The following is a 15696-nucleotide window of genomic DNA, read 5'->3' as shown; positions in this document are numbered from 1 at the left end:
AGAATACAGGCACTTCGACTTGTGTAAGCAAAGAGGAATTTATACTCAGGCTTGTTTTCCATTCACTCATTTGTAAATTAACCACGTACATCAGGTATGTTTTCTCTGTTGATTAAGTGCTAGTGAAAAACAGAAACACGCTAATGTGCTTAATAGCACTTAAACACATCAAATATTTTTACTAACTTTTCCTTTCGCTGGAACGGTTGCATTAGAAGAAACAGAAGAGTAAAAACTCCTTTTGTTGTAGGACTTTTTTGACTATTATTGCAGCAGTGCATGAGATCTGTTCGAAATAGCCTGAGATAATCATTTTTACAGAAAACTGTGTTGTCAGAGGCAACCATTAGACAGAGACAAAACCCACACAAAATGGAGAAAATCAGTTTGAAAGCCTGCTATGTTCATCTTCACACTCCTGTGCTACTACAACCACCTGTTACTGAGCTTTTTGATCTTTTTCAGCAAACAGGATATTGGTGGGTGACATAAAAATAATGCTCGTCTCTTGCATTAGAATTTGAAGAGAAAATTTTTAGGTAAACAATTCTGAACAAAAATTCTTGTTTGATCATTATCAGGTTATTTTTACTCTAAAATGCAATATCACTCAGATCTTTAAATACCAGTATTTCTGTTAATTATTATTTCTCTTTTTCATTCAGGCAAGGATATAACTTATTATTTAAATGGGCTGTCAATATCTATTACATTGTCATCCATCCGCTGTTGTCTTCATCCAGTAGGGAATCCTAATTTACCAGGAGAAAGATTTTCTTTCCAGTGTACATTTACAATAAGGCCATGTGCCTTAATAGCATGGGTAGTAAGAAACTATGAGTTTGGACAAGTTTTCTGAAAAATGTCGGTCTCCTTGTGGCTGCAGAACACCTCGATTCTCAAGGTTCATTTAGAAAATAAAGATGATTTTTTTTTAAGATGCAAAGGCTTAGAAACAGTGTCTTTTTGCTGCCCCTTTCACATTTATTTGCTGAAAAAAAGACACATTTTGAGCCATTTTTCTAAATGTTTGGTGGAGATCTAAAGTTTAGCCACCATGACCATATAGAAAATTCTCAGCAACCAAGTCTAACTCTGGGATTCACCAGTTGCATACACATAGGTCCCAGCTGGTAACAGATCTCATCATCTGCAGATAATGGTGTTCTGTTTGACTACGTACACAGCATGAGATTATTCAAGCACTTGCTCTTGTATGAGAGTCTTCTTGGAAAAAAACTTCTTCTGATTCTACTTATAAAAGTACTGTAAGCATTGTGTTACTTTCAAGGACTCATATATAACAAAAGCATTTATGAAATACACCAATCTCATAAGTCTTTATAATTAAGATTTGATCTTAAGACTTAAACGATATTGTTATCAGCTGGAGTTCATGGAAGGGCCATTCATCAAAAATTTCAAATGAGTTCATAATTGGGTCTAGATTATGTTTCCTCTCCACGTAGGGCTTGATATCATTAATCTTGCATCAGCAACCACCACTGCCTCAGTGATGGTTCCTCATTATGGCATGTCGCCATTTTCAGTTCTTTAAAGTGAATAGCCATTCTTTAATCTTAATTCAATAATATTCTGTGAACTTTAATTAAATCATTCTTTGAGTTTATATCACATTGGTCTGATTACCCATTATGAGGCTTTCATGCCCAAACTATAGTTTCCTTACTAAGTCTAACCTATTGGCCAACCAGGTCAATTTTTTCTTATTAAGAATAATAAATGGCCAATTCTAGTACAAAAGTATATATGAAATATTGTGCAAATTCTGCTTTCCTTCCATTCCTTTTCTTTTATTTGCATCTCAAATAATTTTTACTGGACAGTTAATTTAAAAAAAAAAAAATAAAGATTAATCTCCCTCTATCAGTTGTTTTCATATTCAGGTAGACATCTCTACAGTGGCTCAAAGAGCAGGCATGAAATAGCGTGTGGGGAATATTTAAAAAAGAAGACGTCATTTTTATTTTCTCTATGCAACAGGAAGCAAACAGAAGAAGAAATTATACAGGCTTTGTAGGCCAAGACACATATGCACTTGCTTTTTCAATACAGAATTTCCAGGAGCTGGCATTCATTAGTAATAGAATTATAATCAGAATGTCTACATTAATAGCTACCAATGCTGTCCGTGATCCTAGTGTTTTTACAGAAGCTAAATTTTTATGAGTATATGTAAACAAGCATACTGACATCTGCCTACATACAAAATTCCTGGAGCAATAAAAGAAGCTACACACTGAAAAGTACGGAGATGTTCGACACATTAAGAGAGAGCTGATGCAACTGTGGTATGTAACACAGCTGTACAAGGGCAATCATTTTTCCATTTTGTTTTTCACATACTGTATGACAATCCATATATTGCAGCTGTGACTCTCCTCATTCTCTTATACGCCTTTAGGCCGCAACAGAGGAACCATGCATAATTGTACCTACGCACGTCCACATGGGTATTTTTATATATATTTAGATGTGTAACTGGTGTATGCACATCTGTATGCAAAGATATGTTCACGTGTGTAAACACATGACCCACCACCTGCAGGATAATTATTCTTGCTCAAAACTGCAAGTAATATGAAAATATGCGAGACTGGTGTTCTAGACTCTTTACCATGATTTATTAATCTGCCTTCTGAGAGTGTGTTTAGACAGGATTTTGGATCTAATTTTACCCTGAGATTTTATGCAAAAAAGGCAGAGATGACCACCTGAAGAGAGAAATTGACTGTCTTATTTTAATGCTGATAAATATTGGTTTCTTTTTGTCATGCTTTCTAACAAAGTTACCATTTAAAAGTTAAAATATGCAAAAATCTTAACTACCAAAGTTATTTAATGTGCTCCTCAAATTTCAAAGAAAAAGCAATATTTTTTTGCCAGTGAAGGAGTGTGAGGAAAGAGGCCGATTCAAAACAGTATTGTCTGTATTCTTAATATAAAATTCTCAGACTTGGAATTGCTCATACTGGCAGTATTCCATCTATTTTTTTCCCTCTGCAATCCTTCCTTCCATGATCTTTTTTAACTCACACTCGAGAGTTTTATCTTCAGGCTTTAGCATGCTGTATGGTAGCCTTCATACTTACAATAGACTCACATTGCAAACTTCTCACTTCATACTGTAAGGAATTACCAGTAGGATGTTCCTTTCATACAATGGAAATGTTTATCCAAATTAAACTGTTTATCCATAAGAACACACAGTTTATAATCTGACTCAAAGTATTTTTCTAAATCCTCCTCCATCTTCAAAGAGAAATAGCAAACCAAAAAAGTCTTACTTATTGAAGAATTTGTGGGTAGCTGACTTAATAACTCTCCATCTGTTGAGGTTTAAACATGATGCACTTGACAGGTGCAACAGATAAATACAGTAATCACCAGTGAACTTTACAAATAAAGTGACTTCTTTAAAAAAAAAAAAAGCAACATATCTATACATCTATACTATTCCTACTTTTGCAATTTTGCACAGGATAGAAACTCATATTATTTGCCCAAAATACACATAAAAGTGAATTGCTTCCCCCCTCGCCTCAAGTCAGATGAAATTCCAAAGGCAGTTTCTCTTCCCTTTAAACCCAGAACAGCCCCACCCTCGGGGTTAATGCTCTGAAACTTCTTCCCATGGAGGTGGCCCGCACCTCACACTAACGTGACACCGAGTCACCGTGCTGCAGGATGCCCATCTGATGGCGTGTGAGTTATGCCCTGGGACTCAGATTCAGACCAGGTAAAAGCACAGCGTTACCCAGGTATCTGTTGCGGGTGCGTGACTTTGATTCTAAAATTGCAGGTGGCGCTTTCCCCCGCCCCGACTCAAGTTCAGTAAGGTCTCACTAGCCCAAGTTGTGGGGACGAATTACCGGCCCATGACTTTCAGGCCCGAGAGGGCAGCGAGCGAGCAGGGTAGCGAGGTTGCCCCCGCTTGCCTCACCGGAGCCGCGGCCAAATCCAGCTCCCAGTGACCCAAGCCCACTCGCCTCGCCTCCCCTTCCCAGCAGGAGCACGGTGCCCGCCCAGGGTAACGGGCTCCCGTCCCCACTTCGCCCTCAGAGGTCCCCGTCCTGCCCGGCTCCACCGGCGGGGTGCGGGGCCAGGCCGGTGCCCTCGCCTGCTGCTGCTTCCTGGTTGCGGGCGGCGCGGCTGCCGAGGGGCGGGCGGCGGGGAGCGGCTGCCGGGCAGCGTTGCAGCCGCCGGGGCGCACCTCCCGCGCAGGTACCGCCGTGCTTGCAAGGGGAGGGCCGGAGGCAGGAAAAAGCAATCTAGGAAAGCGGCAGCACCGGGCGGGGGAAACGCTGTCGTGCGGTAGCGGGAGGGGACCTAGGCGCGGAGGTTTCTTCCCTCCCCTGGCTGCGAAGTCTGCCGCCCGCCCCCCTCACCTCCCGGCTCGGTCCCTGCCTCTCCCCGCCGCCTCCTCTCTCGGTGGGTGGCGGGGACGGGTGTAGGGGGTGCTGCCCTCTCGTACCTCGGCTGCGCTCCCTGCATGCAGCCCCCGGAGCGCCGCAGCCTAGGAGGACACGCCGGGTGCGTTATTATTTACTCCTTCCTTTATTATCATTGTGTGGTGTGTGTTTTGGTTTTATTTCTGTCCTTCTCTTCGGGCGGGAGCCGTGCAGGGAGCAGGTCAGGGGACCTGGGGGAGACCCCCGCCGACACCACCACCAGCTTTGGGGCCGTACCCGCCTCGCACGCCGCACTCTGCCGTGTTTGTTGTTGTGCTCCGGGGAAGGCGGTGGCAGAGCGAGCGGTTCACCCGGGGCCGCAGGGAGCGGGGGGGGAGCATTTCGACTTGCTTCTCTTCCTCTTCGCCGTGCCTGCCCCGCGTCCCTCCTCCTCGGCGGGGCAGCCGCAGGGGGCTCGGCGGAGAGCGGGCAGCGCTGGGACACCTGGAGCAGGTGACGCCGGGACGGACGGGCGGCTCTAGGTGGCCCCTGGGCTCCCTCCTCCGGGACAGGTACTTGGCGGATAGGGCGAGCAGCGCTCGGGGCGGCCCGCCACGATCGGCGGGACGTCTGGGGAGGTGAGGGCAGCGCCGCCCGGCCCCGCGGAGGTGACTCCTCCTCGGCGTGGGCAGCCGAGGGACTCGGGGCTCCTCCTGCGGCGGGGAAGCGGCGGCCCCGGCCGGAGCCTCTGCCGGTGCGTTACATAACCAGGCGGGTGGACGGACACAGCGTGTCGCGTCCCGGACGGCAGCCGGAGGCCCGGGGGTGGGTGCTGTGGGCTTCCGGTTTCACATCGTGGACGCGGACGGAGTTTTAGCAGAAACAAGACAACTTCTCTTTTTTTTTTTTTTTTTTCCCTTTTCTTTTTTTCCAAACCTCAGGGGGCAAACCCGCGGGGCTGAGGAGCGGGGCAGGTGCTGCGCCCTCCGCCATCCCACCGGCTGCCCCCTCCACCTTCCCCTGCCCTGCCACTCAGCGGTTCTTACCAGGGAATTCCTTGAAGTTTCTGTGCAGAAAGCCTGAGCCGCCCCGGTGGCGGGGTCCGGGCTGCGGGGTGCCGCTGTCAGCGCTCCCGCCGCCCCCGTTTCGCCGCCGCCGCCTCCTCCTCTCACCGGCTTGAAGCTACCGAACCTTTGGTGCTGTCACCAGCTGTGCGGTTTCTGTGGAGGGTTTGCCTATGTTCGAAATAACTCGGTGTGTGTGGTGGGCTACAGCAACAGCGAAGGCTGCAGATTTAGTTTCTTTCTGTGCTTGTGGGGATTTTTTTTTTTTTTTTTTTAAATCGCTGCACTATTAGTCTCGGGAAGAATGTAAACATGTATTTTTGTAGTTTTAAGTAGGTCAGTCATGATAGTGTTTCCTGTGGGCATCGCATTTGTCCTTCAGTATATCAGATGCTACATTGGGAGTAATGTTGACTTAAAAAAAATATGAAGAAACTGTGAAAATAAAGGCTTTCTTGTGAAGAAGCTGAAGTTTCCCACCTTTTCAGTGGGACCAGGATTGAGTCTCAGGTGATCAGGAGTGACAGTGTGTATATTGCACTATTTTATTTCTGTTATACCCACTAATTATTTTTAAAATGCTGAGGCTAATAAATATAGCTTTATGTCTGGAGTACTGCTAGTTCACAGATGGAAACAAGTTAACCTGTAGATTGTGGTGTGATTGAGCATAAAGGCTTGAAATGCCTGTCTGGAAGGATGATGAAGTGCTGCCTGTCAGTCAAGGGCAATAATAACGGAGTTCAGAGAACAGCTTTGTTACTCATTTGGTTACTGGTCAGTTGAGTGGGAAACAGTTCTCTAAAGACTTTAAATGGTCTTAATGATAACTGGTGTGAGTCTGTCAAAGCTCTCAAGCATCATGGATTCTATACTTTTTGTGTTTTACATCAGCTCTGCCTGTATGCATTCTGAATTATTCTGAAAAGCGCCTATGAGAACACTAAAAAGGCCATACTGGGTGTGCTGGTGTTAAACCACGACACTGGGATATACTGAATTTCTACTGGCAGTGGCCAAGAGCAGGTGCCCAGAGAGGACTGTGATGGGGACAGCTTGAAGTGGTGCTTCCCCAGAATACTCTATCTAGGCAGCTGTGGCTCGAGGATTCCCTTGGGTTAAAGTGTTGCCTTTGTGCTTGACAGACAGAGAGTTCATTGTATGTTGTGTTCTTTGTTTTTTTTTTTTTTTTTCTTTGATCTTATACAGTAGTTTTGAAGCCATGTAGACTTTTAGTAAGATTACAGAAAGGTATCTGAAGAAATAGGTGACAAGATGAAGCATTTCACAGACATTATTGATCAGTAGTGAGATGGTCAAAGGGCAGTTTCTAGTTTGCAAAGGCCCATGCATAGAAGTTATATTAATGTATATTAATTTTCCAAGCAATGATCATGCATTAGGGTCTGAGATAATCCATCTAAAATAAAGCTTGGTATTCATAATGGAACAAATGGCAGAAAGTGTTATGTTCTTCTAACATCTCCTAATGAAATGGATTCAAATTCATTTTCACTGAATTGGGAGAAAGCCATGAATAAAGTGTTTTGTCAGCTTCACTGGATTTATAATAAGTAGAGAATTAAGAATAGAAATTGAGAGTTTATGCCCTGCTGCACAACTGAAGAATGTGCACAAACTTTCAAAGCCGCTGTTCTATAATGATAATTTCTATGAATTAAGTAGTGAATGGTATGGTTGTTACTGCGGTTATAAATGTTGGCCCACCCAGACCCTTTGCTTTATGATAGAAATGGCAGCATGTTACTTAAAAATAGTTTCATATTCAAATAGTTGCTTAATTTTGTGCGCTCATGAAAATTTTCATGACAAAATTGTTCTTGCATTGGGCTTTATTCCTCATAAAGTCAGCTCCCGTGCAATACCTAGATTTCTAGTCAGCTAAGCTCTACATCCTTTTTAAATATAAGCTTGTCAGAATTATAAAAAACAAAGACCCAAAACATACTGCACATGCAGAGAAGGATTGTAGCTGTTCTCAAGGCATGGCAACAACAGAAACTTGATGTTGGTCACCCTGTGAATCGATAGCATAATTGGGACATGCTGCTGGCTCTTTCCAGTTCTGAGAGTTTGAGAAGATGGGTGCTAGTTGTGTGTTGGATTACAAATGAATGTAAGTGTAATGGTAATAGTAGGATCAAGCAAGAGAGCAATCTGTCCTAGGGAAATACCAGTGTTCTCTTTCCATGTTGCTTGGAGAAAGAGGGAATTTGGAAAATAGATGCTTGCGTCTCAGTACTGCCGCATATGCACAGATTTCCTGTTTATTCTTTTTGTGATGTTTTTATTCCATACTCCATATAAATTAGCTATATGGTTGAAATAGCCACTTCAGTTATTTATTCCACCAAACAGAACATATCATTATAGTTTAGGCTCTAATTACTCTGCTACGTGATTGTTATGACTAATGAAACACTTTCATTGTAAACTGTTGAGAGAAGGCAGATAAAACTGAAATCCATGTCTCATACTTACTTGCAGGGTAAGTAGCAAAAGCTAAGTGTTCAAAATGATGTGCTATGTGTGTTCTATTGACTTTCTACTTGCCAAAAGAGAGTGCTGTGAAAATAGATGAGTGCTCATATGTTAGAACCTGGACAGTTTGGTTCAAGTTTTTGCTTACCAGAACTAAACTGATTTAATTTACATGAGAACATAACAATATATGTGTGGATGAAATCTAGTATTCTTTGGCTAATGCACTGGAAGATTAACCAATATTTATTGGGGGAGAGTGCTGGAAAGCTTGAAGTCTAAGACTTTGGTTTGCATACAGGTTTAAAGTGTAAATTCTGTCATGGATTAAAGGATAGCACAGTCTTCTGGGCAGCTGATGAGGTGTCCAGTCCTGTGATGTTTAATTACCTGAATGATTTTTCTCTCAGGCAAGATGTCACGTTGAAGCTGTGATCCGTGTTTTCTGTGATGAGGCTCTTACTTAAATAAAAGACACCGGTGATGAACAGCAGTAGGTCAGGAACTTTTAGATGCAGTTTTGAATACAGCCGGTTGATAGACTTTTATAAAACAGGCATGTGTCTGGTTTCTTCAAAATGCTTTGTAGAAAATGGGAAGGGAAAAAGCAATTGCAGTTGTTCAGAGTTGTTAGGTGCTTCCAAGAAAAAAATCAGCAGGACACTGTCATTTCTGAAGAAGCCTGAATTTATATGTAATAAAAATAATAATAAGTTAGCAACCAATGGAAGAAATCAGTAAAAGGATGTATGCTTTAGAGCTCAGCTGCTCAAATAGCTGGTGCAGCTGCAGTTTTATACAGATAACCCTAGGCTCCAGTACTTTATTTGCATATTTCTTGTGTTAATATCCATTTTCTGGGGCACCCAGCCTTCTGCACAAACTGTTTAATTTGTACTTAATTAGATAATCGGTAAAAAATGAACAAGTTAGTCTCTTGAGGGACGGATCCACTTGCCAAAGGCAGTGGCTGACTCCAGTGGAGATGACATTAGAACTATGTTACTGTAGCCTTCAGTCACAGTTCTGGGTCTTGCTGTACTCATCATTCTGCAGACAGATCCTTCTCACCCAAATGAGACAACACGCGAACGCTGTTCACGCTAAAGGAGCACAATATGGTGATACACACTAGGTCATAAATTCAAATGACACAATTGGAACCTGGTTCTCTAGGGGCTTCGCCCACCTGAGGATTTAGACAAAATGTTCATAGTTATGCTGAGCACTGTAGAATTAGCTGTGGTTGGAAAGTGTGGCACAAAACTTCATTGGCAGCTTTCCACAAGCGAGACAGTGATAGTGTCTAATCTTACAGATTCAGTGACATTAAATAGTGGCTATGTCACACTCAGTTTTATATTTTCTTAACTTAATAATCTCATCTAAATCACTTACGAGTCTTCTGTATTTGTTTCTCTGGTTATTTAAATGTATTAGTTGCACATGAAATAATTTCTTGTACTATCTAATCACCATACACATAGCAAATGTAATCCTGGTTGAATGCTGGTGTTTTGGGTTTTGGGTATAGTAGTAAATAATTTTTATGTTAATTATGTAGATGATTAGCAATTTCATTGACTTCTGAAGATCAAATTGTACTCATCTTTTCTTACTTTACCAGCTGTTTTCAGTTTGGCTTTTTTTTTAAAAGACATTTTCTTGATGTCCAGAAGATATCAGTCACTCTCATTTCAGTTTTCTCCACCTCATCTTCCTAGCTGAGAGGTTTGCAGAGACTGACCCTTCTGTAAAAGGTTGATCATCCTGAGTTTAGCTGTTCCATAGAGACTGACATACAGCTTCCTACTATTTTCTTTAAAGGATTCAGAATCTATTATGAGCAATTTTTCATAGCTAAAGAATTTCTAAACGGCAGATACTTAAACAGTTCCTGACAACAGTATTCGGATTTTAATGTTTTGGTTTTCTCCTATTTGGAAAAAAGCTTTATGCTTCTTAATATGCTCAGTTAAAAATAATTAGAGAACTCTTTGGTTAATATAAAGTGAGATCGTTACCATGCGGCTTCTTGCATCATCAGTTGCAGTAACTGTGAAATCCCAACTCTGTTGCTTGGAATAGCTGTAAATCTTGGACATATCCCAGGAAAGCCCACGCAAAGGGCAAGTGAGAGAAAAACAAGAAATAACATGGAAATTTCCAGCCAGCTTTTTTTTCTTCTTCTTCTGTCCTGAACTGATTTTGAAATAACTCAGTAGGGAAGTTTGTTTTCTAAATCTTTACTTCACTATAGCTTTTTATTATTTTTTTTTCTGAAGCTTTTGTAAGGCCTTTCAAAGGGGAGAGATTATGAAAGTAATAAACCTGAAAAGATTGATCAAATCGGAATTTAAATATTTGTTTTTTAAAATACACAGTGACTGAAGGTACAATGGTGATTTTTATCTTAATCTTTTTTTTTAAATGTTAGCTGGTTTTGTTCCATGTATCAGCTGTATTAGTTCTGTTTTGCACATTGGAAGGGAAGATGTTTTTTAAATGTCACTTATCTGTATTTTGTTTGAACATGTGCAAAATCTCATAGTGTATAATTGCAGTTCTTAATATTTAGTCCCTTAAACTTTGGGGAAAGCTTGCACATTTGAGAATGTTAAAATTCAAGCCTTCCCAGATGGGTGAAATTAAGAACTGAGGGAATCTAGCATCTAACTATTATAATTTGAAAGTGAGAAAAGAAAATCAAAGCAAATACACACCAACATATATTCCCAAAATTAATTCAGGCCTGTAGTGTATTTTTATATGTTTACCTGGTGCATTATCTGGTTTCTGCGAAAGAGTTGAAATCTCTGGATCACAAGCGAAAGTATGTTTGTTCTTAGCCTACTTCTCATTTAGAAGTCAGAAAATTCAGGTAAAGCAATGCAGTTGGACAAGTTATAGCTATCTTTGGAATTCAGACACTTGGCAGAGCGAGAGGTCAATACTAACAGACACACATAAAGCTGTTCTGGAGAAAGTTTATGTATTCTTTACAACCCTTGTACTTGGTCTTAATGTTTGATTTCAAACCTTGATTTTCTGAAAGAGATTTTTCAAGAATACAGAAAAGGGAACACTGTTATCAAAGATACAGATATGTTCGTCATATCTGGCTGCATTTTTCAGTCAGTTCTCTGGACTATGGTCTTGTGAATACATGCAAGACCATGAAAAATAATGGTTTTATGCAGTGGGTTAGGTTTGATCAATGACTCCTATAGTGCAACAGTAGTCTGTCATCTCAGTGGCAATATATTTGTCCTCCGAAGATTCAAAAAGCACTGAAATACAGTTGTTCTGTAGTTGTCAGTACTCTGCCAATCTTTTCCTGTTGCAAATTGGGCCATCGTAGTTTCCAATGTAGCATATTCTGGGTGCCCAAGGGTCTTTCAGAGCACAGTGTCTAGCTGCTGCTTCTGTTGCGTCTCAGGATCTGCTGTCAGCCCTTTCTGGACATGGTATTGCCAAGGTGTGGTACGGTGGCAAGAAGCCAACCATGAGGTAGGCTTGTCTTTGGATGTAAGATGTTTCACTGGTAAAACTGTCACGGTAAAATCACAGTTTCCAATGTAGTGGTAGCCTCAGAGCCCTACGGATAGTTGTCCTGTACCATCTACTTAGTATTCGCAGTCCTAATTTTCCGTGATAGAATTCAGATAGATGAACTAAAATAAGGTAGAGTGGCTTCAGGCTGGTAATGTTGGTTGGGTGCATTAAGTGGTAGAGATGAACTTTGCTGTCTCCTCAAGTCTTCCTCACTAACCTAACAGTATCACTTTCACCTTGCCCATTTCAGCTGACCAAATCTCACTCATTCCTCAGGTTTTGTGTAGGCTATGTTAGTGTCTTGATGATGATACACTGTAGACTTTTGGGTTTTTATATAATGCAGTGATTCTTCAGATCCCAATGACAGCTGTTATTGTCCTCTGGCCTTAAAATCTGTGCATAAACCTGAGGGTCATCAACATATCCCTAGCTCACAGCCATTTTCTTCTGACTAATATATTTAATAATACATATATATTATTACAACTTCTGTTGGCTTCCTATTATACCCACTCCCAGGAAGTGTTCCTGGAGTTCATGACAAGTTCATTGAGTAACCGAGGTTCTCAGCTCATCTCAGAAGAGACTCATAATCTTCTGGGATAAGACTTAAGTCCAAAATATCTCATGGTTAATAACAAAACATTGCTTTATGATGTTGTGTAATGTGTTATAATGCTTTTCACTTACCTTACACTCCATCACTGTTATTTCCCAGATGTCAACATCCCTTTTCTACAAAAAAATCAGTCCTTAGTTAAACTGTCTTGTCAAATCTTGTCAATTCTCTGGATGAAAAGTAGTGTTGGAATGCCATCAGATATCATCTCAGGCAGAGCTTGCAGTGATAGTAAAATAAAGTCATATACTTGGGAATTGTGATGGATTTGGACAACTGCTGGCTTTTTTTGTGTGAAGGACAGCTGTACAACTTTGTGTGTAGAAAGAACCTGTTACAGTGAAATCTATGACAGCAAAGGTTGAAGCCAAAACAAGAAAAATAACTAGCCGATGTTTTCAGTACATCTGTGGTATGGGATAAAATGCCGATGAAACAGTACAAAGCAGTAACTTTGCAGATTGATGTGTCCCTTGAAGATTTATCCATAAAGAATGTCATAATAATTATAATAGGAAACTTTCTACCCTTATTGTGTTGTATTCATAGAGTTTTGATAGCTCACACCATTCTAGAGAGCTATTAATAAAATAAGAGCAAAATCCATAATCCCCTAAAATACTAAAATCCACTGTCAGGTTACAGAGTGATCCCGTTTTAGTTTAGCTCTTTAGTGAAATGGTCACTGAAAAATACTCAGCAATTTGATTCCAGGCATTTTCATCTCTACATTGCTTAGTTCAAAGGAAAAAACAGTTCCTGAAAGGATGACCAAAAGACAATGATGAACTGTTGTGGAAATGGTTGCCTGCTGTGCTTCATATGTTAGCAAAAGTTGTGATAGCAGATAGGCTTTTCACATTTTTTAAGTGAGCCTTGATATTAACTCTCCTTTTATTTTTGTAAAAGTAGAAAGAAAACAAAACAGTGATGTTTTATCCGCAGTTGTTTTTAGCTTAATATACATACTCAAATAATTGGGATTGACTTGAAGGGGAAAAAAATGCAATTATCTTTTACTTTGGCTCTTTGTTGGGCCTTTTAGACTCTTTCTTCAAATTGTGGAAGTATCGAGGGACTTCTTACTAAACAAAGTGCGTAGCTTCTACAAATAGAAACTCCCTGGTTTGTTTTTTTTTGTGATCTTTTTTCTGTACTATTACTTTGCCCTGACTTGTTTGTGGAAAAGAGATAAGTATAAGCTTCTGCTTGGCTTTCATCAGCATAGTCTGACTCAGCACTGTTCACCTGGAGGGTAGGCAATAATTTGGCTTTGTTTTTGTTTTTCAGAAAGATATTTTTGTAAAATGGAAAAGAGCCCCTAACAGTCTCACAGGGAAAAGTAGTTGTTTTAAAGGGAATTCTAGTAGGTGCTTTTCAGCTGAACGCAGGACTGATGATGTTGAAAAGTTCATCTTAAATTTTGGCCGACTTTTAGAGTGGGTTGCGAAATATTCTTTTCTTCTCTTCCTCCTGTGGTGAAAAGCTTTGTATGTAGTGTGGTTATTTGGTTTGAATTTCCCCCCCCCCTAATTCTAGCTCCTCAACACTGTGACCTTCTTTATTAATGAAGGCACTATAGGAAGAAATTTGTGCTCCTGGAAAGCATGAGAAAGGTTGCAAAACAGTTTTCATTACTTTTAATTGGCCTTTTATTATAAATGGTTTGTACATTTCATTTCTGTGAGTAATATTTTGCTCAACTATTAGGCCTTAGTGAGGCCACAACAGTAGGTAGCCACAACAGAAGTGTGCTCCTTGACTTAATGGAGTGATTTGGTACAATGCTGAGTAGCATTGTACCAAATTCAGAATTCTGAACCACAGTTTATATTCTACCATGAGGGACTGTTGTATCAGCCATGAAGTGTATGCTGTACCTGTAGTCTCTTTTGGTTTTGGTGCCTTCCCCCCACAGCTGGAGTGCTATTAAGTGAATTAGGATTAATAGGAGTTGAGGTTGTTCAGTCGTCCTGGCTCAGTGTGTCAAGCAGCTTTGTAGAGGGTTTTGAAGTACGTATTCTGTAGGGCCCTTGTCAGTCACATGACTAAATAAATATGAGCATACACAGCTCTTTTGATCTGTGTAAGTGCACATAATCGAGACAATAGTGAAGGCATTCGCTGTACTGGATACACCTAGATCATTTGTACAGCATGTTTTGAGTATTCCTGAAGTTTCTTCTGTCTTCCTGGATGCATTCTGCCTAAATGTGCATACTCTGCATAATGTACGAATACAATTCCAGCATAGACAGATTCAGCTTAGAAGAGACTTTGGGAGGTCTCTAGTCCATCCTTCTGCCCAAAGTAGGGTCACTCATTAAATCGGACCAAGCAGTGTAGATCCTTGTTTAGTTGCATCTTTAAAAGCTCTGAGGACAGAGATTCCACTGTATTTCAGGGCACGTGTTCCGATGCTGGATTATCATAATAGTGTATTTTTCTTTCCCCTTATCTAATAAATATTTATAACTTCCTTGGTTTCAGCTGACATTGTTCTCCCCCCATGCGTGTTGGTAAAAAGCCTGGCTCCACCTTTTTAGTGATCTACTTTTAGATATTGGAAACTTGCTATTAGGTGCTCCAAAGCTTCTTCCAGGTTGAACTATCCCAGTGTCTTCTGCCTCTCCTCATAGGACATGTGCTCCAGCCACCACATGTCTTTGTGGCCTTTCACTGAACTTACTCCATTTGACTGATGCTTCATAGAGGGCATCCAAAAGTAGGCCCAGTAGTGCAGATACCAGAGGAATCGATCATGCATGAAGCAGAACAGTTGCTTCCCTCAGTCCACCTGCTGTGCTTCTCTTGCCAAATCCCAGGATACTTTTAGGTGTCATTGCTGCCAGGTGGGCTGCTGATTCATGTCTTGCCTACTGATGTCAAAGTCCCCCAGATCATTTTCAGCAGAGCTGCTCACCAGTAAGTTAGTCTTCAGGCTGTGCTCACATGAGGTTTCTGTCAGCCCTATCTTAGTCATTCTGAATGGCAACCCTGCCCTCCAGTGAATCAGCTGCACCCCTAACTATTGTGTTGTTTGCAGACTTATTGAATGTTCTGTACACTTGGCCAGGTCGTTGTTAAAGGTATTAAACAGGACAGGGCCTCTAAACTATCCACTTGTCACCAGGTTGTGAACAATTAACAGCTACTGTTTGAGCCTGATGATAGAGATAGGGGTTTTTACCATCTAGTAGTCTGTCTGTCTAGACTGTAACTGAGATCAGGTTAGGTGCGAAGATGCTGTGAGAGATGTTGAGTCTTGCTAAAAATCAAGGTAGGTGATACCGCTGATCTTCTCTCATCTGCAGATCTCATTATTTTATGACAGAGAGCAATCATATTGGTCAGGCATGATTTAACCTTGGAAAATCCATGTTGGTGATTCCCAGTCACCACCTTCTCTATATGCCCAGAAATGATATCCGCTTGGGCATATGTCTGAATGTACTATGGGTAGAGACTAACAATGAAAGTAGGCTGGACTGTGATGCTTTCTTTCCCAGTGATCCCTCAGTCTTGCTAACTTGTGCATAAT

The 15696-nt window shown here is 41.1% G+C and overlaps 1 protein-coding gene across 6 annotated transcripts in view; it reads left to right on the top strand.

Moving 5' to 3' along the window:
- Positions 1–3746: 3746 nt before the first annotated feature.
- MBP (myelin basic protein) overlaps positions 3747–15696 on the top strand; it is a 114760-nt gene continuing 102810 nt past the window's right edge. For 2 of the 6 annotated variants that reach the window (XM_082046946.1, XM_082046938.1), the window contains exon 1: positions 4266–4554. The gene's annotated coding sequence lies outside the window, so the exon portion shown is untranslated. Of the gene's footprint in view, positions 3761–4188; positions 4246–4265; positions 4555–4609; positions 4985–5153; positions 5167–15696 lie in introns of those variants that run through there. The other 4 variants (XM_082046945.1, XM_082046941.1, XM_082046939.1 and 1 more) reach the window with 4 other exon arrangements.

Source organism: Streptopelia decaocto (genome assembly GCF_964273445.1).
Source record: "Streptopelia decaocto genome assembly, chromosome: 2".
Lineage (NCBI taxonomy): Eukaryota > Metazoa > Chordata > Aves > Columbiformes > Columbidae > Streptopelia > Streptopelia decaocto.
Note: the sequence above shows the minus strand (reverse complement) of the source record. Positions and strands in the feature narration are given on the sequence as shown.